This window comes from Choloepus didactylus, chromosome X (genome assembly GCF_015220235.1).
Source record: "Choloepus didactylus isolate mChoDid1 chromosome X, mChoDid1.pri, whole genome shotgun sequence".
In the NCBI taxonomy this organism is placed as follows: domain Eukaryota; kingdom Metazoa; phylum Chordata; class Mammalia; order Pilosa; family Megalonychidae; genus Choloepus; species Choloepus didactylus.
Window position 1 is genome coordinate 32,571,183 of NC_051334.1, and position 26,209 is coordinate 32,597,391.

At 35.3% G+C, this 26,209-nt stretch overlaps 1 protein-coding gene and 1 long non-coding RNA gene across 8 annotated transcripts in view; one reads left to right on the plus strand and one right to left on the minus strand.

The window, feature by feature from the left end:
- LOC119522615 lies at window positions 1–25,118 on the plus strand. 2 transcript variants are annotated; one of them, XR_005214481.1, is made up of 3 exons: window positions 1–163; window positions 1,103–1,236; window positions 24,831–25,118. It is a non-coding gene; the product is annotated as an uncharacterized LOC119522615 (long non-coding RNA). The 2 variants fall into 2 exon arrangements; XR_005214482.1 differs by lacking the exon at window positions 24,831–25,118 and adding an exon at window positions 23,461–23,630.
- DMD (dystrophin) overlaps window positions 1–26,209 on the minus strand; it is a 2,178,366-nt gene that overhangs the window by 2,099,107 nt on the left and 53,050 nt on the right. The window lies entirely within an intron of this gene.

A 26,209-nucleotide genomic window follows, 5' to 3' on the forward strand; every position in this document is an offset into this window, starting at 1 on the left:
CTGAAGCATAAACCAGAGTGGAGAATTAGAGGAGCTGATTATTATGAGGACACCTGTATTTTTGTCTACTCTTCATGTGAACTTGAAAGTGCACTCATTAATGCAAACTGATGTAAGTGAAAGAGAAGCAGGAAAAGGGGAGTGTAAAGAAGAGACAGGACCTGTAAGTCGTTCACTTGTGTGATGCTGGGAGGGGAAAAAAATAAAAAATAAAAACCTCTAAAACTGTCCAGAACTATTCAAAACCACACTTGAACTTTCTATGAAAATACAAAAAGGAGTGCTTGACCTCTAAATGCCTCCAGAAATGCCTTTAACAATCAATTCTAAAATCTGAAACAATCGTAAACTCAATACAGGCTGTAATGCAGAAGTTAATTCTTAAAGCAAATGGAGATTATTTAAGATTGAAGCTAAAATCCATCGTGTAAACTGTTTTTTTAAATAAAAAAATAATCTGTGTAACTAACTTGAGATTGTATTTGAAGTTAAACCTTGAAACCTACTTCTTGAAAACACAGAATTGTGCAAGGCTTGTGTAATGACTGTTTACCCAGAGCAGACGATTGAAGTGGATTTTCAGATTAAAAATAAAACTCTTAAGTACGTCAATCCCCATCTGATCAAAGCACATAAACTGATTTTTGTTTCAAGAGCTTCATTAACAATATACCCAAGCAGAGCTGCAGTTCTCTCAGTTTTCTTTAAAGAGTAAGTTGTTAAAATGATTGAAGTCCATGGAAAGAAATCAAGATCCATAGTTAGTGCCAACCTCTTTTTCATTTCAGTAGATGCAGTGCCTGCCACCAGGCCTGGTAAGAAGTAAGTGCTCAATACCTGTTTATTTAGTGTGAACAAAACCATACAATACAAGGTGTCATTTTCATTGCCATTAATGTTTTAAATATCCAAGTTCTATACTTAGTCCATTTTTCAATAAGCCACAATTTCCCGAGGCTCCAGAAGAAAGTGAATGCTACTGTTTTCTTTAGTAGCAGTTAATATTCTTAAAATATTCTGCAATTATAAACTTGTGCTGTGTTGGAAGTAGGTTAGAATGTGACTGATTTTTATTTTTACTTGCTCCTTTTTCTACTCTCAGTTACCAGATGTGGACATTTTATTTGGAAAGACCAGGAGGTGTTGGTGAGGAAGAACTCATTAATTGTACTCTATTCCCTTGCCTACAAAGAGAACTGCACCCAAATTACAGAAGAACTAAAGAAACCTTATAGCGTGAGTATATAATTAGCAGTACTGCTAAGTGAATGGAAATGGAGGTTGCCTAACTTAATTAACTGTAATCATTACTCATTGCCATTCCTCTTAGAAAGATTAGTTGTGGGCATATCACATTAGGCATTTCTACTTCCCTCTTAAATGTGTAAATGATTATACTACAAAGAAAGGATTGTCACACTCTTTCAAGCAGATTCAAACTTTTCTGAACAAGGAAGTTCTATGCCTTAGTTCAGGGAGAAGAGGAATAATGAGAAGATTCTTTGTGGGCTAAAGTTAGTGAAAGGAAGGAAAAAATAGATAATTACAGAAGTTAGTGGCTTGAAGGGAAAAAAAAAGGAATCCTATATTAGTATCTATAAAGAAAATAGCTCTCGGCTGGGGAGGAGGGAAATAGCAGATGAAGATCTAAAAGGAAAAATAAAAGAACAACATGAATAAGCAACACTGTGTGATCAAATTGATCACAACTGCACAACAATGAAAGATGATCAAGGTACCTTCAAGGACATTGTGACTAAGGACTGCTTTCTGAAGATTTATCTTTGTAGAAGAAGACACTTGCACCTAGGAAGCACAGATTCTTTTGAATTAATGAAAAGCACCTTGGATTAACACCCACAAAGAACCTTTATTAATACAAAAGGAATAAGCACTAACAGTGCTTTGCTTCATTTGCCCTCTAACCATCAGGGATGCAAAGGTCCACAGCAACTCTGGTAAGAGGGACTTAGTATTTGCTGAGTATCTTCACTATTCTAGGAATTATGCTTGAGTTTCAGGAACTACATGTCACAGAACTCTCCCGAGGCAAGCCTGAGATCTTGACATGGTTATCACTATGCCCATTTTACAGGCAAAGAGATTGTATCTCAGAGAGGTTTCCCAGGGTCACCCTGTTAACTTGAACTGGACTTTAAATCCAGGCCTGCCTGACTTTCTAGACCACTGTGTCTCAAAAGTCCATGTGCCTATGAATCACCTGGAGATCTCGGCAAAATGAGTTTCTGCATTTATAAGCTTCCAGGTGATGCTGATGCTGCTGGTGCGTGGACCACACTTTTGGTAGCAAGGCTTTAGATCAGTGGTTCTTCATGACCATAGATAGGTTGTTTTCAAATTAGGTGTGCATCAGAATCAACTGAAGTGCTAATGAAGAACCCAGAGGTCCCAGTTCATTAAGGTAGGATAGGGCCTGTGCCTTTGTATGTTTAGATACTTCCCCAGGCATTTCTGATATCCCTCAATCACTCCATAGACCATGCCCTTTCCAATCAATCTGATGAAACCCTAAAGACAATCTGACCATTCAGGCAACACAGCCACTGGCACGGGCTGGTTTTCATGAAAGTTCTCACGTTTGATGAGACATTCTCCAAGATAAAAATTCCTGAGCCTCTCAAATCAGCAAATCCCAGTCACAAGCATGTTTTTGTTTCTGTTTTTGTTTTCGTTTTTACCTTGGTTGTAATTATCTGTGTCCTCATTATACTCTAATGCTCATTACTATTTTTGTTTGTTTGCTTATAATAGTTATGAGGTCACATTAAACCTGCTACTTTGTCAGTACTTCAGAGCAGAGCATACCCAAGTTATAGGATGTTTGCTATGTGTCCAGGGTAGCTACAGAATTAAAAGTCATCGATTTTGTAAAGGAACATAGTGGTAAGTTGAAATGAATACAAAAATGATCCTCAAGCTCTAGTGACATAACTGCTGCACAATGTGTCACCCTGTAGATACAACCTGATTCATAAATGATCCATAGCTCCTCTTCCAGTGCTTGTGAAGATGAGGGTCGTTAGACTAGTGACACATTTGGGCTTCAAGGGAGTTTTAGCACAAGGGCTGTCAGATTTTATCTTGTTAAACATTTTTGTTGAGGTTGAAGGGAAGATGTAAGCATATTAGAAATGTAATTAGTGAGATGCAAAATTTACTTATGGTTCATAAGAGCATGTACTTAGAGAAAATTCTCTGGAATATTTTCCTTAACATTATTTAGGATTTCCCAGTTCTTAGTTTCGATGAAGTCAGCCAAAGCCACTGCTTATGGCTGTTGGGGTTTGCGCCTTGCACAGAAGTGCTTAAAAAAGGGGGGTGAGTGGGGACTGAAATCCATACCTACACTCCACTTCTTGTATGCCTGGAGTAAGGCAGGATCAGAATGGAAGAAGCATGCTTGTTCTTTTTCTTTCTTTCCTTCCTTTTAAAATTCACTCATCTGTGGGTTAGGGGGACTCCTCTTTATAATTGTCAAAGGGCATTATGTAAGCCAGCGGCAATCCTGGGAACACACTTGGTATAACAGAAAATGTTTGGGTGAAGTTGGAAGGCATTCAGAGATAATTCTATAACCTAGGGCATCTTATTTAACCTTTTGGCATCTTGAGGCCTTCCATCTGTAAAAAACAATGGCAACGTGCCAGAGAGATTCAAAGCTTAGACTCGAGACAGAGTAGATCAACTAGGGGCTTAGATTTCAATTCTGTTATGTCCTTCCTGTGTAAAATGGGCATGTCATTTAAGCCACAATTTCATCATATTTAGAGTGGCGATAATATTAATTCCAGCCTCCTAAGGATACTGTGAGTTTCTGATGCATAGTTAATGCTAAATAAATAGTCGCTGCTATTTAGCAACAATGATAAGACAATAAATAACAACTCATTTCCTGAGGCTTTGGAGGAAATTAAATCAAATGATGCCTACTAAAAAAGCCTTTGAACTGAAAAACACCATGATGATGTTGGAAATGGGTTTTCTTCCTTTCAGTAATGTAGGTTCTCCATATCTTAATTGTAAAAGAATTTTGGTGGTAAGTAAGCAAGAACTGTAGCTATTGAAGATCGGGCTACAATAACTGTTCTGAGAGGTTAGTCTTTTACTGAGAGTTGGAGGCAAACTTCATGCCTACGTATGGTAGTAAGAGCCTAAATATACAATACATCAGGGAACAATGTGGGCTTTGAATGTATGGATCTAAAACTAGAACTTCAATAACCTGGTAATGTGAATAAATTGGAAGTAATCCCATTAAATCTTTTCTCTGGAGTTATTATTCCCAATAATCATATATATTTTTTAAACTATCACCCTGAAAATCTTGTTTCCTGAAGTTGCCTTCAAATACCAGTAAGCTACCCATCTCCTATTACAAAAAGAAAAATGAGACCAGCTTGTAAACACATTACCCAACACAGTGCCTGAAAGTGCAAGCTGGGAGGCATTATTGCTCAAAGAAGTCAATTTAAAATAAGAGGTTACAGCACTTTCTCTACAAGAGTAAACTGGGCTATGATTTTGGCTTACCTCCTAGGGAGGAACTTTAGTTTTAGCATCAAGGGCAAGGAAAGCCAGATCCTTTGCCGCTCTTCAGTCAGCATTTTTAGAGTTTCTGTGATCACACTGCTGCGGTGAGTGTGTGTGCCTGTTTACTTATGATTTTAAGTATAATTCTTCATGGCCAATTTATTTTTTAATATTGTTCTTTTCGTTTGATTTCATGTCTTTCCCATGAAGTTACAGCAAGTTTGAAGAAAAAAACAGAGAACAATATACTCAGTATCACAGAGTTATTTTCTTTCAGAAGTCAAGCAGGGTGAAAATCTAGCAGCTTGTTGATCAGCGTTAATTTTCACATTTATTGACAAAAAGTCATTTTAGAATTGGCATTGTATACAGAATATTTTTGCACCTAAATATTACCACAGGGAATATATCCAAATGGTAAGTTTTGATATAAATATGAACATCTGGGAGACCGTGAGCCAACTTGGGAGCCATTATTTCACTCAGCCTTCATCACACGGAGCTTAGCTCTCCTCTCGCTTAGCATTAAGCTTTTCTCAATGAACTGAGTAATGGAATCTGGAGGGACACCTTTAAGTCCAGCATTAGATAGATACACCTTCCCCACTGATAAGCAAAAGGATATTTCTGGCAACAAAACCTATCAACTATAGGAAGTATGTATCTAACTCAGGCAGCCTTCCATTAAATGCTAGTCAGTAACCCCTAGGGTAACACCAAGGGCTTAAAGTAAACGAAAAAGACCACAGACTTATTGCAGAAGATCCAGTCTCAGCAAACGGTTTGCTTAACACTTGGCCCTGAGATTATTTGGAAATTTCTTAAAACATTAAAAACTTTAATATTTCCAAGACCTGGGGAAGCTGTTTGATAAATCTCCTAATTTTAAACTGATAACTGTAAGCCAACAGAACTGATTGTTCCACTTATTATCAGCATTTGGTTAAAGGCATGTCCATATATGACATCACCTATATAAGGAAAATATGTAGTATATGATATCAAAAGAAACAAAGTCACCAGCATAATAAAATCTACATGTTTATTGAAGGAGAAATTTCTGGAGCAGTGAGATCTCAAACCGCTGGAGCTGGGGTGAGACTCTCCATAGCCATCTGATCACAACTAATAAAGGCATTTAGGGAACTTCCAAGTATGTTTGTGTTGGGGGGTGGGGGTGGTGGTTTACGATGACTAACTGTATTAAAATTCTTTATTAAATTGGGGGGGGGGGTCTTACAAAATGTGAAACAGAATACACTGATTTGTATTATATGTTGTCCATTCTGATAAGCTCTCTCTACTGGACCAATTTTCCTTATTTGCAATTCTGTAAGGGGCTTTCCATTGTTTCATTTTCTTGGAAAGGCCCTGCAGATCAATTGTTTTTGTTTTCCGGAAAATCCTTTCTCAGAAAGGGGTCACTCCCAGCAACACCCAATGCAGGTGGCCATTTTATTTAACTTAACAATGATATTTCACATCACAAAATCCCTAGAAATGATAAAATAAATCCCATGAAGTAGACATAACCAGTCTTTAATGCTGCCCTGTATATATATATTTTTTCTTTTTTTCCTCCTTACTACCTTCCTCTCTTCCTTCCTCCCCTCCTTCCTTCCTTTTTTTCCTTTCTTTTCCCTGAGGTCATATATATATATATAAATTATATGTATATTCATATATATTATATACATATAAATTTTGCCAATTTAAGCATTTTTAAGTGTTCAATTCAGTGGCATTGATTACATTTACAATGTTGTGCTACCATCACCTTCGTTCATTACCAAAATGTTTTAATCACCCTAAACAGAAATTCTTTACCCCTTAAGCAATATTTCCTCTTCCCCCCTCCTCCAGTCCTTGGTAATTTTTAATATACCTTTTGTCTTGACGAATCTGCTTATTCTACACAAATTTCATATAAGTGGAAGCATACAATATTTGTCCATTTGTGTCTGTTTATTTCACTTAGCGTAGTGTTTTCAAGGTTCATCCATGTTGTAACATGTGTCAGAACTTCGTTTCTTTTTATAGCTGAATAACATTCCATTGTATGTACATATTACATATTATTTATCTATTCATCGGTTGATAGACCCTTAGGTTGTTTCCACCTTTTGGCTATTGCAAATAATGCTGCTATGAACACTGATGTATAAGTATCTGTTTGAATCCTTGCTTTCAATTCTTTTGAATATATACCAGGAGTGGAATTTGCAGGCCATATGGTAATTCTACATTTAACTTTTTGAGGACACTCCAAACTGATTTCCACAGCAGCTGCACCATTTTACATTCCTACCAGCAATGCATGAGTATTCCCATTTCTCCACATCCTCACTAACACTTATTTTCTGTGCTTTTTGTTTGTTTGTTTTAATAACAGGCATCCTAGAGGGTATCAAGTGCTCTCATTGTGGTTTTGATATCCATTTTCTATATATTTTCTTAAAACACCAGTTTCCCCATGTCACCTACCTTGGTCCTTATACCCGTAACTTTTGATAGGATAGTTTCCATTCATGGTCAAAATTTCACCACCTGCCATTCATTCCTCGGCTAATTAGTGTGGCTCCTACTGGAACACTACAGCTTTGCAAGGCTCTCTCTGTTAGATTATAAGATATGTAAGAGTTGAAAGACTGCCTTTACCTCTTTCCGTTCCCTAGTGCTTCCTATCACTATTCCTGTAACACAGTTATCATACAGCAAATATTTACTGCTTGTCTCATATTGATATATACACCACTGTGTTCAATGTATGATTAAATAAATATTAAAATCACTTAAAATATGTAGGTCCACTCAGAATTTTTGCAAAATACACGAAATTATTTTACAGTGAAAAATTGGAAATGAACTAAATAGCCCTCAAATAGAAATTAAAATAACTCTGGTATATCCAATTGATAGATTGGTAGATGGTCAATAAAAAATCATATTCCTACAGAATGTTTAGAGATACTAGGGAAGCATATGATATATTAAGTGAAATAAAGCAGGTTACAAAACTGTATCTATGTTTTAATAGCAAAAAAGGCATTATTTCTTAGTGGTTAAAAACATGGGCTCTGAAGCCTGATGGCCTGGTTTAGAATCCTGTCTCCATTTCATATTGGATTTATGACATTGAACAAGTTATTGCACCTTGTTATTGCAACAAATTCCTCATTTGTCAAACAGTATAGTGATAGTACTTATATCTTTAAGATTGTGGCATTGTGAGGTTTAAATGGATAATATTAAACATATAATGTATTCGAAACAGTACCTGGCATGTACGAAGTGCTCAATAAATATTACTATCAGTATTAGTTCTCAAGAGGCATGTATGCAGCAGACAGTAAATGCTGATTATTCCTGAATGACAAAATTATGGGAATTGTAACTTCACTGTCTTTTTTGAACAGTGAATTTATATTATTTGTATTGTTTTTTAAAACAAAAAGCAATGCAGGCTTCTTTTAAAATATGCAAAATATTTACCGAAACTTACACAGAGAAGATGCACACATAAGTAATGAAGCCACGCAGAGGGGCTAAAAGCAGCAGACTGCCTGTGAAATAAATAGTTATTGCTCTCCAACAATGCTGTAAATAATTAAAAATAAGGATTTCCAATTTCTCACATATGTACTAAAGTGGTATCAATTAATAAAACCTTTAAAAATCTCTTTACTATAAGACTAACTTGATCATTTATAGGAACTGTCTATGGGGAGAGATTGTTCCCCCTTTCCTTAGAGTTCATAAGAAATAAGGCTAATATCTTTCAAGGATTTCCCAAGTCTATAAGAATAAAATGGGCAGTGGCAATAGGAATAAAACACACTGAGATGAAGCGCACTAGGATTTCCAATCACTTTAACTTAGCATGAGAACTGTTAGTCTAATAGAATGAGATACTGAGAAAACATCATTAGAAGCATTTAGCCATAAAATAGACAGGGTGGGGTTTTTTTGTTTGTTTGTTTTCGTTTTTGAGGATGATGGGGTAGGAGTGAAGAAAAATGAAGTGAGGTTCCAGTCCCAAGTTTCACTAGGAAAAGACAACTTTAGGAAGTGAAATATGAGATAACAAAGTTTGATGTAATTTAGCAGCATTGAAACCATCAATTATTATTTTAGCATTTTTGATAAGTCTCTGCCCTTTGCATGCAACTAAGCTCAGGTGAAATAAATTTGTTCATCACAAATTTAATCAGAGCCTTACATATTATTATCTTTTTTTTTTAATGAATCTCTTCCCTCTGATGGATATATAGCTCTTTCAGGAAAAAGACTGTGCCTTGTACCTCTTCATATTTATAGCAGTGCCAGTATATAGTAAGGGCTTAATAATTGCTTGATGGATAATATATACTTGGCAAATGAGCAAAAAGTAAATGACTTCTTTTTTGTAAGGAGCTAAGAAAGATAGAGGAATGAAAAAGTACAGAAATAATGGAAGAAGAGAAAAAGAATGAACAGAAGATGATGTCAGATAGAACTTTGCATCAATATCAGTAACTCTAATTGCTATGTAGTGCATCAATTAGTACAACAGGGTTCTTTCCAAAGCATCAATACAATGAAATTAGTTAAGGTTGTTCTTACTGTGTAATGGGCACTATTCTAAGTGATTTTACTGTATGAACTTACATACTCCTCCCAGCAAACCTGAAGTAAGCACTGTTATTAACTCTATTTTACAGGTAAAGAAACTGAGGCAAAGAAAGAGTTTAAGTGACTTGCCCAAGGGTACAGAACTAAAATGAAGAGTTGGATCAAAATCAGGAAGTTTGGCTCCAAGTCTACCCTTTTAGCAGTCATATTCTTAACATTTCCTCCCTTTATCTATGCTTTAACCCAATATTTCTTTCCTCAAGTAGTGTGAGCTAAACAGAATAAATATTATGATTCCCTGTTGGACATGGAGAAGTATCAGACAGAGGAAACTTGGTCTGATCACTCAGCTATTTACTGGCAGCCAAACTTTCACATGAAATTATTTAATGCACGTTTTCACATCAACAGCATTCTCCTATCCTTAACTCCCATCACTGTGGAATATTTCCCAGAAACATGCTGTACAGCTGGAAGGAAACATAAATACAACTCACCAGCTAAAATGGTAGAAGCGCTGCTCATTGCATTTGCTACCTATTACTGTATCCATCTAGTTTTATTCATTTCTTCCCTATATAATAGAAGAAAAAATCAAACATATACACATCCCTTCCACTGGAGAAAAGAAATAAGCTCCCCTTTACTTTCATCAGGAATGGATTATCACCAACTCAAAGCCATCCCTTTTAATAATCATTCTTTGACATTTTTACAGGTCCTCACAATGGTTCCCTTTCCTTGCTGGCATCTGGCATCAGTTTGTTCCTATTTCTTGTTCTTTGATGCTTCCCCTATCTAAGTGTTCCCTTCCTGCCACATTTATCCTTCTGCTATTATTTGTTTCTCATTTTTGGAGTCTGACAAGTAAGGGGACAGTATCATCTTTCAATGTGCTTCTCCAACTTACTCAAGAAATCACCAGCAGCCTGTTTCCCACATGAAATGTCTAGTCCAAGTTGGAAGATGAATAGCCATTAGGGAAAAACATACTTTGTATAAATGGGAACCTTTGGACTCCCAGAATCTCCCTGTCAGCTTTAAGGAATTGTGGTTCTGTTTCACTTTTGAGAGGGCAGAGAAAGTGCCTTATATATTAAGTTTTTGCTATCAATATTTTAGACCTATTTCTCTGTATTGAAAGCATCATGAATACAATCTTGAGTCAGAGGTCAGTTCATTTCATTAATTAGATTTTGAGATGGTGTCCTGAAACGTTGTTTAATGTCTACTAATTCCAAATGGGTTTGCACAGCAAACATATTTCCAGTGCATAGAGTAAGTAGGTATTTTGCTTTTAACATTGTGTATGTTATTCTCAATATTTTAGATTATTTTTTAAAGGAGAGAATGCAATTTGGGTTTTTGTCTTCATTAGAGATTGAAAGAAGGGATACATTTCTAGTAGGCTTTCTAGGATTTTTCAAATAGTGTAAAAATGTTCTAGAGTAAGAAAATCTTGCTATTTTAAATGGAATATTTTAGATGCTGGGACAGTAATTTTTAATGGAAATAGCCTAAGATGTATGAAGACACTTGGATATTTTCCTCATCTCAACCAATAGCTACTATGAGCTTGGACAAATCCTTCCATTTTCTAAGCCTCATTTTTTTCTCATCTATAAATAAGGGGGTTGTTCCAAATAGTATTTAAGTTTCCATCTTGCTTTAGCACTCTATGATTTATGCTCATTTATTTATACAACACTGCTCCTGAGAAGCACACACTTCTACAATTATAGCGATGAACACTCAGGACTCCACTTAACATGCACTTTCCCCTGAGATTGGTAAGCTAGCCTGCAAACACTAATGGAAGTGACCCAAAAAGGTTTTCCAGTAGGAATTCAAGAAACATGGCAAAAAATAAACAGGCAACCAAAACAACTAGTGGTGACATATAGACTGAGGACATCTACATCTAATTCAGATTTACTACTGGTTCCCACATCTCAAATCACTGATTATATATAATCAGTTTGCATAAATAGATGTATGTGTGTGTGTACATACATATGATCTATAGACATATACTATACACAAAGATATCTGGTATTTTCCCCTTCGGTACTGATAATAGTAATTAAGTATTCTACAACATCCACTACGTGCCGTACTCATTTTCAGCAATGTAAATCTTTCCAACAATCCTACAAAGAAACAGTATTATCACCTTTTAAAAAATGAAGTAAGGCAGAAAAGAGGCTAAGCAACTTCCCCATGGTCACAGTTATTAAATAGCAGCACTGGAATTTGAACCCTGCAGTCATCCTGGCTCCAGAATCCATGCACCTAATAACAGGTGCCTCTTACAGTACGGTTGTCTCCATCCATTTCCTCGTTTGCCTAGTGACTGTGAGATTTAACAGCATAGTTTCTTAGAAGGCTTGTTGGAATCAGGTGCACAGCCCTAGATCACATAGTAGCAAATTTTAGGAGCTGAAAATTCAACTTCATTTTCCTGGGCAGTATCCTCACTGTAATCTTGTTACTGGTCAAACATTTCAAAAATGTGGTTGCATATTGCCTGATGCTATCTCTGAATATATACCTTGCTATGTAGATGAGGCAAATAAGTTGACTTGTGTACTCAAAACGCAAAAATTAATACTACTGATAGCTCAAATTGAGATTGTACATAAGCTATGATAGTTTAACATTTAAAAATATGTGTTTTCCAGAAGTCATAAAGTCTCAGATAAAGAGTACCAGTGATCTTAAGCAAGATTGGAGAGCTGGAGTTGTGCAAACTTTACTAAGGGCACTAGATAGAAACCCACCAGACAGAGTTTTCATGGGTTGCATGACACTGCTTTCACTTTCTTGGCAGTCATCAACCGAGTGAAATTTTAAAGGTTCAACAAAATCCTACATATATTCAATTGCTCTCAAGGGCAGTAAAACAACCAAGCTGTTAGTCCACCAAGATAATTCAGTAAGGCTCATTTAAAGGGTGCACCCACCCCAAAATGTGAGTCACAAAATAGGGAAATAATTTACTTGCTACAAAAATTCAACTATTAATTATCTAATACCAGTACATAAAATCTCATGTTTTTATGAATATATGTATGCAAACACGCACAGACATTTTTATGGTGAGAACAGAAACCTTCAAGCAGAAAATGTCTAAAGAATCCTTAAAGATTACTTTCACCAAACTGAAATTTGGTCAGAAAATGAAAGCTAAGAACTTGAAATTGGTGAAAATGCCAATGAATCATTTTTTATTTGGACTGCAGTGATTCAAACACTGCAATCCAATGTCATCTAGCACAGCAACAGGGATTTTGGGTGAAACTGACCAAAGGAAAAGCTTGTTTTGTTATTGCATAAATGATAAATTCTCGAATCCCTTCCCACACCAACCACAGATGGATCATCTAAATAGCTCACAGCATCCCCAAAAGGAATTAAAATGGTAGGCACTGCACTCCTTAATTTGCCACCTTTCACTGATAAGGTTAATGGAATTAAGTTAACCATAAAGATTATTGTAAATTGAATGCTGTATCCTTAGATGTCTGAAGTAATTTAATGCATTCCAATAAATATGAGGTTGGGAAACATAAAAGAAAAATTTATGGTACTAATTTAAACAGTATCTTCCCACATCTCTTGTGCATGCTACAGCATAGCCCTCGATGTTTGTTATCTCACAAATATTGTTGAAAGGAAGAGATGCGGGCTCCAACTTTTCTAAAGAAAGTGGAGACAAATGCTCAATATGATATTGGTAACAGCCGTATAAAATGAAATACTTGAGTTTGGTATTACAATTACTATTTTTTTCTTACCTATTTACATTACAATTATGTAAAGCAAAGGTTGATGATGGTTATATTAATCTCAAGAATCGCAGAAACTGATAAAAACTTTCCATGGCATCATATGAAGTAATTATTATTATAGTCATTTTATGTATAAGGAAAAAAATGGAGTCTTAGGTTAAATAACTAATTTAAGGTCATGCTGCTAGAAAATGAGTGAAGAACAATTTAAATTTAGATTGTTCCAAAACTTATTCTTTTGACCATAGCACTATATAATCTTCCTTTAGCTAAATAATATAACAAGGGGTCCAAAACTAGAAGTTCTTTTTCTTTCCTATGTTTAGTGTAGGGGGCGGATGATAACCTTGGCGAGAAAACTCTTTTCAGTGTCTATATTGTTGATGGTTTTAATAAAAGAGAAAAGGTCTTTGATGTTTCCCCTTTAGGTGTATCTGGTATTTGGTCTATATCCATGATCTATACATAGCCTCTTAGAAAATTAATCAAATAATAGAAAGTTTCTTTTTTGTACTGTTAACTGCTTGTAACTTGATACACATTTTTCTGTACAATTTGATGAATAAAAAGAGAGGAAGTAAACACAGATACTACAAAAAAAGAAAAAAAAAACACATATGCTAGGAAATGCAATCTGACACCAAAACAAATTAACATGAAGACTAGAAAAACTTTGAAATCTAAAGGAAATGATGAAGATACAGGCAATTCATTTTCTATTAAGTGAAGTCTTCTTTGTTACCTTTGTGCATAGCAAACATTCAAAAAAGAACAAAAATTCATCATATTCCAACTGTGTTTTGATTCATTAGCAGCAGTGTGAAGAATAATGTATTCATTTTATTTAAGCAAGTGTTAGAAATAAGAGGTTGTCCAATCAAAGTATAGGTTAAAAAATGAGTAGCTTAATAGATGGATTAATAGGGTATGCATCTTACAAAACCAGAGTGGAAAGACGTTGTCCATAATAGAAAAATCCTTGTTTTCCCAGAAAGCAAAGGGATGGTTCTAATCTGCCTATCAACTTCTCTATAGCAGTAGATATATGTGCTTGGTAACTTGGAAAACTTTATCCCACCAGCTCACAGTTTCACTCTCTTGTAAGTATCACTGGAAAAGCCACCATCTCTTTCCTCATAGATTAAGAAAGAACATTTTCTCCTGTAGCCCCCAAGGTACCATTTTTAATGCTTAAATCTATTGCCTATCTCCCATGCCCATGATCAGGGCAGCCTATGTGTAATAAACTCCAGTAAGGTTGTAACATGTTCACTGAGGTCCATTTTAGCCCAGGGCCTGTATTTTGAGGAATTCATGAGAGTAGTCATATGTATTTAATATTTATCTTGTGCCAGACACTATGAAGCTATTTTTCATGATTTAAAACCTTCGCAACAATCCTCCATACTAGGTATCATTATTCAATTCATATATGAGAAAACTTGGAAAGCTCCTTCCAAGCTAGTTTGCTCACTATGACCCAAGCCCTCCCCCGACTCCTCATTATACTCTATGGCTTTTTAACACACAAAGGCCATCCAGGTTTGGGTCTTTGCACTACCTCTTCTTTCCTTCTGGAATGTTCTTTCCCAATCTTCACATGATGAGTTCATTCTAGACACTCATATCTCAGCTGGCATGCCTCCTCAGCAAAGCTTTTTTTCACGAGAAAACCAGAGTAACCACCAAATCACTCACTATCTGAACTAATTTTATCCTCAATGCAGCACTTATTTGTTTCTTGATTTATAGTTTCCCTTTCAAGGACGTAAGCTCCATGAGAGCAGGGAAAGAAATATGAATTACAGTCCTAACTCAGTAATAGACAAATCAATTAAATATTACAAGTTCTAAGTTCACTTATCTATAAAATGTGATATTTTCCAGATATGATTATTGTAAAAGTTAGAACTAATACCATTTAAAAAAAGATATGGAGCATGATGCCTGATACAAAGTGTGCTTAACAAATAGTACTTGTTTTATAAACAAATTAGAGAAAGCTTTTTTTCCAGAATATAGGTCTCCCCATCCCTTATTTAATAATTGTATGACATCTTTATCGACACATAATTCACATACCATAAAATTCACCCTGGTAAATGTATAGTCAGTGATTTTTAGTATATTTACAGAGTTGCGTAACCATCACCAATATTAATTTAAAATATTTCCATCAATCCTCAAAAGAATCCCTGTACCCATTTCATTAGCAGCCACTATCCTTTCCCACCCCCCAGCCTGTAGCAACTACTAACCTACTTGTGGTTGCTAATGATTTTCTCATTCTGGAAATTTCATATAAATCTCATAATTTTAAAAATCTTATAAATTGAGATTTAACAGATTAATAATAAAATATCTAATATGTATTGAGTGCTAATTTGGGGCTAGCTACCTTAGAAAACACTTTTCATGCATTAGCTCATCTAATCCTTACCAAAAAATGTAGAGGAATAGATACTATTGCTCTCCTACAGATGCAGGTGAAGAAACTGAGGCACACGAGTTTAAGAAACTTTCCCTGGACGACGAAGTTAAAAATGCAGGAAACAGGAATGAAACCTAGGCTGTGATAATAGATAAATTGTGAACTAAATAAAATATATTGGTTTTGTCATAGTCTGTCTCCCCTGCCCTCAACTGAGAATTGTTTTAGCAGCGGAGTGAGGTGCTCACAACAGCCCGGACTCAGGGTGTTTGGCTACTCAAGGGTTCATAGCCTTCTCTTCTCAGATAATTAACAGCAGTTCTACCTGCAGAAACGGTCCTTCCCTTAGATGAGTGAGGAATTGAGGGGAGGGCACTGCAGAGTTATTAATTCATGGAACACAAATTAATAAAATCTAAAATATTCCTCTTTCCTCTCTCCTTACTTTTGTCTGTTATTTCCCTGGATGCCTACTGAGAAATACTGTGGTCTCATTTCGGAATCACGGAAAGTGAGAGGGAGTTGGCTTTTAACTTAAAGAAAATAAATTCTAATAAAACAGAATAATTTTAAATATATAAGGGCATAAAAATATATATCACTAAACACTTGATCATTTGATTTGAACCTTACATTTCTTTCGTTCATAGTGTGCGTTTCACTCCGTTGGCAATCAAGATTAGTCCAAAATGAAGATTCAGATTGGTATTTGGCACATTCCCCTATTCAATAGCCTTGATAATATTTATAAACATGAACTGCATACATTATATTGGGCTAGTAAATATTTAAGCACAATATTTTAGAAAGATGAAAGTACTCATTCAGTGCTTTTTTTTTCCTTGCCCTTAAATGTACAACCTACAAGTATGCCATTTTCTAAGTAGAATAACACCCACCAGGGAGTAAAATTTGAAATGACGGTGAAGTTTGGTCTCTGGATGTTCTTGGCCTTTGCTCATAGGCATGCAATTATCTCTTAACACCTCACAACCTGTCTTGCAGTATGCCATTCCTTAAATAAGAAGTGGACTCAAGTATCATTATTAGATCTTAATAATTTTAATAGATTCATCAACCAGTAATTTCTGAGGGGCAAAAAGTATAAGTTTTACCAGTTACTTGCAAGGGTTGAAATATGCCCAACTTAAAATTCAACCTAAAATTCAAAAATGTGTTTTAAAAGTTTGTGTTGCATTTGTTTTAATGCATCTGCCTCTCAGAAGGCACTACAAAATTCTTTATAGATATTCAGATGAATCTCTCTACTAGAAATGAAGAAGGAATGCAGCTAATCTTGGGCTTTCACTGGTTTGATTACCATTTCAGCTTTAAATGGCTGAATGATAATTAGTGGGTGTGGAACAACCCATGCTGCTCAAGGAGCAATTGCCTTTACTGAAAAATAGTTTTGAAAGAAGCAAAGTATACTCCAAGAGACAATCACTTCAATCTTACACACCTCCCTGCAGTAGTTTTAAATGGAGCAGATGTGCTAAAAGGCCAGTGCAAAGATGGTTAATCTTTTTTAGGGTTCAAGTAGGAATAGAAGCTCCAACATCTGACTGCCCACATTTTCCACAATGATTTATGGTAGTGTATAATCTACAAAAGCATCCTGATTTGTGATTTTTTTTTTCATATCAGTAAAGTACTTAAACTTCAAAATATAAAATTAAATTAAAAATAAGGTATTAAAAGAAAAACTTTTCACCACCATTAAATTTAGGATCTCACAGTTTTATTGAGCAACTCATGAATCTGGCAGCATCCCATTCAGAATGTAAAAGGGGGCTCAGCCAAGAGACTGGAACGGGGGTGGGCAGAGTATTCAGAGGAAATATGGAAGCGAGTGAGGGAATGTTCTGATTGGCTGACATTTAAGTTTTCCTTTTACATATGAGGGGTCTTACAAAATGGGGAGCAGATACACATTGACTAATATGGTATACTTGTCCGTGTTGATAAGCTGTCTCTCCTGCACCAAAACTGCTTTATCAGTGTTGCTCCTCTGCAGAGGGCCTTCCATCTTTTCAGAAAGCCCCTACGGGTCATTTGATTTTTGTTCTAGAGAATCCCTTCTCTGAAAGAGGTTCCTCCCAGCAATGCCCAATGCAGACAACAATTTTAGTTTACTTAACAAAGGGATGAGTTGTTTAAACAAGTTAGAGAATAAAAAATGTTTCTTCTTATCAAAATTTTTAAAACAAAATTTGAAAAAAAAAGTGATCAAATAGATTTGCTGTACAACTCAGTATATGGTCCTTACATTATTATGGAACTTTTTTTTAGCATGTATTTATTTTTTTTCTTAGGATTTATAGTTATTATTATTGGATTTTTTTTTTTTAGAAAATTTAGCTAAGGGGTTGTAGTGTTATTAGTTTTCTTATTTTACTGATGAGAAAATAGTCATGGCTTCTTGAGAGCCACACAGGGAGATTCTGAAGGATATTTTTCCTCAGGAAATGTTGCATTCATATTTAATGTATGTATATACATATATATGTATGTATGTATGACAGTGGATTGTAGCCCTCTGAAGATTTTATAAGTGGAATATGCTAGTTGCATAGTAATTATCTGTAGGAGAGAGGTAAGATCACATACAGAAAACCATTACAATAATTTGTTATAACAGAGATGGATATAACTGTTAGACATATTACTATTTTATGATCAATCTAAATGTTAAAAGCAGCTTCATTCTAGCAACCATATTACCTTCAAAACTAACCAGAAAACCTACTCTTTCTTTCCCTCAAATATACAGTCACTTAAAGCAAATGTACAGAAAATAAACAATGGGCTATGGTTTAGGAATTAATGAAATTTTAAAAAGCAACAATCCCCTTGAGAAGACAGAAGGCAGTACATTAAAAAAAATTACAGTAAGGGAAAATTTTAGCAGTTTTTAAATTAGTTCTCTATTGTTTCAATTAACAAATGTAGGTGGTACTGCATTCATTATGCACACTTGATTTAGACTTAAGCCTTTTCTGGTTACAAATCATTTATACTGCAGAGAAAAAGCCTGTGGTCAAAAACAACTGTATTTACCACAAATGATGTTTAGCCCTTTATGTTTTTATTTATCAACTAGATGCCATGAAGTTTTTAAAAGAGGAGCACAGTACTGCCAATTAAAAAAAAAAGAAAAATTGAAAATGTATTAATATAGGGATACTTCAATTTACCTAAAGGAGATATTCCTAAAAATATTTAAAAACTACAATTTATAAATATAGTATGGTGAAAAACTCTCTAAGAATATTGTTCTTTAAGGAAATTCTGTTGAAAGCAGAGTACCTCATCACAAAGTTAATATTGACCACTATCTTTGTTCCAAAATTGAATTTCTTATATCAATTTTGCATCAAGCAAGACTGATCTGTATTCTTTGACAATTCAAATCCACAGGAATGTCTAAAGGTAGAATGAGTAATTTCTTTCCCTTTTAAGAGATGAAAAAGAGATGTAGAAAGGAACAAAAATCCTCAGTACTAAGTAGGTCATATGTTTCAAACAATGCATCTGATTCGTTAAAAGAAAAGGTAATCTTGACATACAGCTCCATCCAGCTAGTTTCTTTTTAATGCTACAACCAATAATTTTGCTAAAATATTAGTTTTGCTATTTTCATTCAATCTATTTCTTTCAAGAATTCTATTGTTAAAAAAATTAAGTTGCATTTGAGCATTGTTAACTTTAGAATAAAAAAATACTTCTCAAAAATCTCTAAGAAAAATTAGTAGCAATGTTCAAAGTTGTGCCTCAGAGATGCTTCTAAAGTAGGGGAGTCTTCCCAGTCTTTGAACTCACCCAAAATCAGTTCATAAACAATAATCCCTAATCTTTTGAAGACCATTCCAAAAAGAGTCATTCATTTACCCTGTTTGTTGTTGTTTGTTTGTTTTCTGGAAGAGAAAATATTACAACAAGGTGGCAGAAACATGTTCTATCTTCCTATTCCTAATTATTCTTTCCTTAAATTTTGCTATCAATTATATTGCCTTTAGTTGTAGGCATTTCTTTGCATTCACTCCTTTGTACACCTGCTTCTTTCATGGGGTCTTTTGCCAACACATTTTATTATCCTCTTAAAATACGGTCAAAGACAAATGCATATCACAATCCAATTTTCATTTCTAAGAAGATACTGGAATTGCTTATGTATAGTTCAAAAGGATATCTTTCCTCACCTTTCACTTAGAGCAAACACATGAAAATGGAGACAATGACATTCTTCTTTGCAGAGATTTAATTACACTTGCTTATCCATATGGCTTTGTTCATAGCTATCAGAAACATGTCCAGATCACATCTCAACTTTCTTATTTCAGATGTACAATTTAAAAACTAACTTTGATTACTGCTTTATTTTCTAAAATTCTCCCCATAGTTTTCCACATCTCAATCCTTTTTTAGGGCCACCAACAATTTCAATTTTTTCATTATTTTAATGAAAATAATATTCCTCTTCTTTCCTCAAAAAATGGATGCCCTTAAGATTTGAAGTGGTGGCAAAAATCTTGTGTTTTTACCTACCCTTTCATTTGACTCAAGCTATTAACCATCTTCACATTACCAATCTTTGTTGCAACTTAAAGACTATGTTTATAAGCATTTCAATTCCAGATGACACCACAAGAGTCTTCGGTCCCTAAAAATATGCAGTCACTCTGAGCCAAGGTTGTCCTTCAAGTCTTACTGGTTCTCTGTTACATTAAATAAAAACCCTGATAAATAAATATACTGCCTAGCAGTGAAGTGTTATTGGCTGCCAATGCCTGAATGTTTCACTATTTTTACTTTCTCTTTTTCATTTTTAAGAGAAAGTTTTTGGCAACATCAAGGCCTTAACAAAAGGAATAACGATCATAAAGAAAACAGCAAGCATCCATTGTGTTAATAAAATCCCAGTCTATATACATAACAGACTAAAAATAATTCCTTTTGATCTCTGACAATGTCCAAAACTTTGCCCATCTGAGAAGCAATGGAAAAGAAATCCATTTCTTTTTCAGTCTCTTTATTAAAGGGAAGACTTTCCTAATGGTCAGAGAAGCTAAAGAGCAAACTTCCATCACTGCCAGGGTAGGCACTGGTGGCTGAGATTCCTATCTCCAACAACAACTCCACCTGAGCGCAAACATTTTAGGGCTTTGAAAATTCAAAGATGAATAAAATATAGTTCCTGTCTTCAAGAAGTTTACATAAAATTTCCAGGCATATGGTATGAGCTAAACTGGTTTATAGAAGAGTTGCATTTAGCCTAAACAATAGCAAGAAGTTTTACTGGGGGAGATAATGCTTTAAAGATAATTAAGAGAACCAACTTTGAGTGAAAGGGGAAGGAGGATGGGTGTTTTAAGAGGGAAAGATATAAATAATAAGTTCTTGGTGAAGGGCAATTCTCTGTTTATTTTTGTAACTATTTAGTATGCATCTATTTTTTTTCCAAGTGTATCTAAGTATACCTTTATCTGAGTCTTCCAGGTCAGAGTCTAAATCACCACTATTGAGAAGACGCATTTCTCTAAGGGCACAGAGGGATTTTGTGGGAAACACTATCAAATGCCTTACTGATTTTGGCCTGATCTACAAGTCAGATCTTTTGGGTAGCTTCAAGGAATGATCACTTCTTTTTTATGTCCTTTTAAAGTATTACTTTACTGATGTGTTTTGTGATACAATATATATAATACTGATTCCTAATGAATTTATAGCTCTGAAAACTTAAAATAGTTTATGCATAAATTAACATAATATTTAAACCCCTTTCCATGGTGACACAATCCTCAATGAATTGTATCATGCCAATCTCTCAATTTGCAACTCCTCCTCCCACCCAGCATCCAACTTAGCAGGCAAGCAAAATATATTTACTGAATGAAAAGCAGTCCTTAGCTGATAGAAGTATAGAGAAGCCAAAGGGTCAATAGGTAAGAATTTGTCGGAGAGGGAAGTCATGTTCAGTTATAACACTCCAAAAAGCAGATTTCTGTAACTCAAACACGATTCATTTAAATCAAATATAACCAGGATAAAAAAAAATCATTACCTTATGACCTCACGCAAAATTATGACATATATTTCCGTACTGATCTTTGGTTTACAGGTAGAATTTTTTGTTTTGTTTTTTAAATGCAACTTTATTGAGATATATTCACATACCATATAATCCATCCAAAGTATATAATCAATGGCTCACAGTATGATCATATAGTTATGCATTCATCACTGCAATCAATTTTAGAACATTTTCATTACTCCAAAATAAAGAAAAAATTAAAATTAAAATTAAAAAGAACACCCAAAACATCCCATACCCCTGATTATTTATATACATTATTATATATATTGTATACCTCCCTATTATTTATATATATATATTTTTGTCTTTATTTTATTACTTGTCTGCCCATACACTGGGTAAAGGGAGTGTGAGCCACAAGGTTTTCACAATCACACAGTCACACTGCATAAGCTATATAGTTACATGATCTTCTTCAAGAATCAAGGATACTGGATTGCAGTTCAACAGTTTCAGGTATTTCCTTCTAGCTGTTTCAATACACTAAAAACTAAAAAGGACTATCTATATAATGCATAAGAGTAACGTCCAGAATGACCTCTAGACTCCATTTGAAATCTCTCAGCCACTGGAACTTTATTTTGTTTCATCTCTCTTCCCCCTTTTGGTCAAGAAGGCTTTCTCAATTGCATGATGCCAGGGCCAGGTTCATCCTGGGAGTCACGTACCACATTGCCAGGGAGATTTACACCCCTGGGAGTGATGTCCCATACATGTAGAATTTTATATTTCTACCTCATAGTTTAAACGACCTGTAGTGCATTAAATATTTGCTTGCCTCCTGCAGCCTGCAGATCTCTCACCCTCAGGTTCAGCCATGTGCTGATCCAGGAATCTGAGGAGTTTGGGGAGGATTTGGAGAGGCTCAAATCAGAGGCCCATCTAGACCAGCTTCATCTGGAGCCTGCTATGGCTATGGTTTCTAGGCACGTTCTTACTTTGTTCACTGTGACTCATTCTCTGCCTTATACTCCAATAAGTTGGATTCCTAGTCAGTCCCCTCAGTTCTGAACTCTTGACTGGAAACAGTTCTCTTGAATTCCTGATCCTATTTGTTTTTAGGCCTCCACTCCAACCCACAGTTGACTATATGCTCAGAATGGAAGGCTGCCCCCTAATAGATGGGTCTGACTCTCTGCTCTACTTCTTCACATTATCTACCATCCCAAATTCCCAAGGCTTTCACCAACCACCGCTGAATGTCAAGTCTGCTTACCTATTTTCTGCTATGGGGCAGTTCTGTTGGTGACTAAGGCCACATAAACTAACCTCTCACCTGTTGCTTGAACTTCATCTTCCAGTTCCCAGCAAACCGCCCTACCCCTGATGTATCTAGTCTCCAGAATCCAGTCATCATTAATCTGGTCTGTACAGAAACCAAACCCCATTTAAATCACATTCATCTGCCCAGAACTCTCATTTGTTGATAAAACTGATGTTTTAAATGTCAGATGAATTATAGCATATCACCTGAATGATCATGACAATATATTCCCTCATATCTAGGAGACGAACTAGCTTCTTACATCAATATTTTTTAAACCCTGAATGAAGCAACCATCAAAAATATGTAAATTAATGGTTCAATTTACCACTTCAACATTCCTCATGCCTAAATACAGAAGTCCCATCTCCAATAATGCTCAACTTCCAACAATGTACATAACAAGCAAAAATAATAGCTAGCATTCACTAGGCACCTACCAGATACCAAGCATTTTACAAATATTTTCTCATTTAATATTCATATCACTGTTATTATTCCCTCTGCACTGACACAGGCTTAGTGAGGTACCAGAATGTGTTCAACAACACAATGAAAAATGAGTTGCTCACTTAGAATAAGCAGAGCAGCAATTTTGTGGGTTTGTGCTATATCCCTACCATCCATTCTATACCCCAAGTTTTAATTACTGTTTTTTTTATGCAATCAACTTTTTATCTATATAGTTTTAATAATTTGCACCTTTTCTTCCCAGATTCTTTCCATGGTCCTGTACGTGATGTGTCTGACCAATGATGGTCCCAGTCCATGATGAGGTGCTTGGATGCAGGCCTAGAGAGGCAATAGCTCCCACATGTCTCCACCTTCATGGATAGACTTAGCATTTAGATGAGTAGAGCTGCTCAACCTTCTGACCAACTTAAATTTTCTACCCAGGCCTGCTTTGGCCTTACATGGACAGTGACCCCAACTCCCTCCTTACAAACCTCCACTTCCCAAGCTCTAAATTCCATATTAAATTCCATTATTTCTCATAGTATATGCAATGTTTTATTTTTTTCCTAACCATTTACTTCCCATTCTAGTGCTAGTTTATTCCTCCTTACTGGGCCTGTAGGCCATTCCTAAGCGTTAAACTGTCACTGGAACCTTTACAATTTAAGTTGTTATTTACTTGTTAAAGAAAAGGGCTCTTTAATTGAAACTACCAGCCTTGCTTCCTGACCAGTTTAGATTTTAATCAATTATCCTTTAGATTATCAATGTTAAATAAACAAAATCAACTAATGTGGTAGTCCATAAGCCCCCTGGTTTACTTTCCAAAAACAGATAACCAGAATTACAGAAGAATCATTATCTCTATATTTTAGAAGCGTACACTTTTTAAAAGGGTAATTATTCTTACACTATTTTCTCAGTGTACCTTTCATCAGGTATCAAAAATAAAGGAGCACAGATCAGAAGATAAGTGGCCCAATGAACAATTTACAGGGTGGAAATGCAAACCTTTAGTGGTAAAATTGTTCTCGTGGCATAGCAGGGTTCACAGGCCTTCAGCGGTCTCTCTGCTTCTCTTGGGCTGATGGCAAGTATGACTAATAGATCATTGCACTCTCCTATCGAGTCCAGATGGGAACTTCTCAAAATTTTAGACCAAGAAGATACTCTCAATTAATTAGAATTGACACCTGAGGTTATTCTTTCCCTGTCTTTTTTTTTTTTTTCGGCTTAGCTAAATGAAAATCACATCGATTGTCTCCTCCATCACAAGATTAAGAAATTTCTAGAAGTGATTGCTAAAATTTGCAAGTTTTGAGCTACAAGGGAATCAAGCTCTGGGGCTAAGTTTTATACTTGATTAGTACTGTATACTTTTCTACTTCATCCTAATGAACTCACTGACTAACAAGTTATTCTCAAGACAACATGTCCTTACCATCCTGACAAACCCACAGAACTTCTGCTCCTTCCTCCCACATGACAGTTTGGATTTCAGCATTCCATGACAAAATCAAATTTTCTTTCTGTGTTCCAAGTTCATAACTGGAAGTGTGAATAACAAGTTTGGGGAGAAATCCCCTAAACTTCTGCCACAGAAACATATTGTTTTGTATTTCTTGCTAGATTTAGAGCCTCCAATAAGCAAGAACATCCAAGAAAGACTATTTCTGTGAATGTGAGGAAATGTGGAGAGTACACGAGCAGAAATCCAGCCTTCTTGTATGCATTTTTGAGAATACGAGTCTATCTTTGGTAAGCATGATTCATAACAATCAACTAAACAGTGCATAATTCCAACTAGCTACACACCTAAGTTAGACAGTGATGCATATAGACTATAATCAAAAATAGGATGTATCAAGAAAATGCATTTAAAGGAAAGCAAATAAAGTTCTGGAATGAAATGTTTCTTAAAATGAGAGAAAACTTAGGGCCATAATTGATTTAGGTAGGTTTCCTCCCCCCGCCCCTGCTCCTAAGTAGTTATTTATAACGACATATTAAAATAATTACCAGAGCAAAATAAGTAGTAAACAAAAGGGAAAAAAGACGATTTTGTAAATTACAATGCTGTTTCATTCCCAGTCAATAGAAAAAAGGTGGTCATAACATAAGAAGCAAACAAGGGCATTAAATAACTAGTTTTCCAAAGAAAACATACAGAACAGGAAGATATGACTTCAAAAGTTAAAACAAAACAAAAAAGCTATAGTGGAGCAGCAACTGCGGATAAGGTAAGCTCTGAACTTTTGATGTATAGGAAGCAAGGAAAGTAACTGAAAGTGATTAATGATGTTGTTTTAGCAACTGAAGAGCAGATTAACAGCAGCATTCTGAACCGATTGGAAAGGATGATGGAGGAAATAAAGGTGCTTAGTGCGGGAATTGGGAGATGGTAAGATATAAGAATACCAGGCCAGGAAGATTTTCACAGCGAGGTCCCGATTTAAAGAATATGACAAAGTGATTGGTAAAGGTTGGATAGTAGTCCAGCTGTTTGGAAAGAAAAATATCTCAAAATTATCAGTCATCACTAAGAAAGGGAAAGGAATAATTTAACAGGAAAGATAAGGTACAGGAAATTAAAAGTGAAATAAAATATATTAGAAGATACAGGAGTTTAACAGAGGATTTTTCTTTTAAAACTGGAGGTAAATTTGAGGAATATTTTCCTTCCCAAACAGTAATCAAAACTCCTAAAGTAAATTAAAACTTCTAGCACAATATCACAGCATAATTTCCTATAACCAGATGAATTCAATAAAGAGAGATACTTAATTTCTAAATTTTGAAAGCATGGATTTATTTTGCTCTATGAAGTTTTGTGCTCAATCCTCCATTAAATATATCAGTGAATTTATTCTCTGTTTCCCCAGTTATCATAGAATATGCTTCCAGCAACCATGCTCCCTGGTTTATAGCTTTATGTCTATTTTTAAACTAATTGCCCTTTCCACTATGGTTCCCCCTCTTTTCAGTTCAAATATAGGATAATGTCAAGA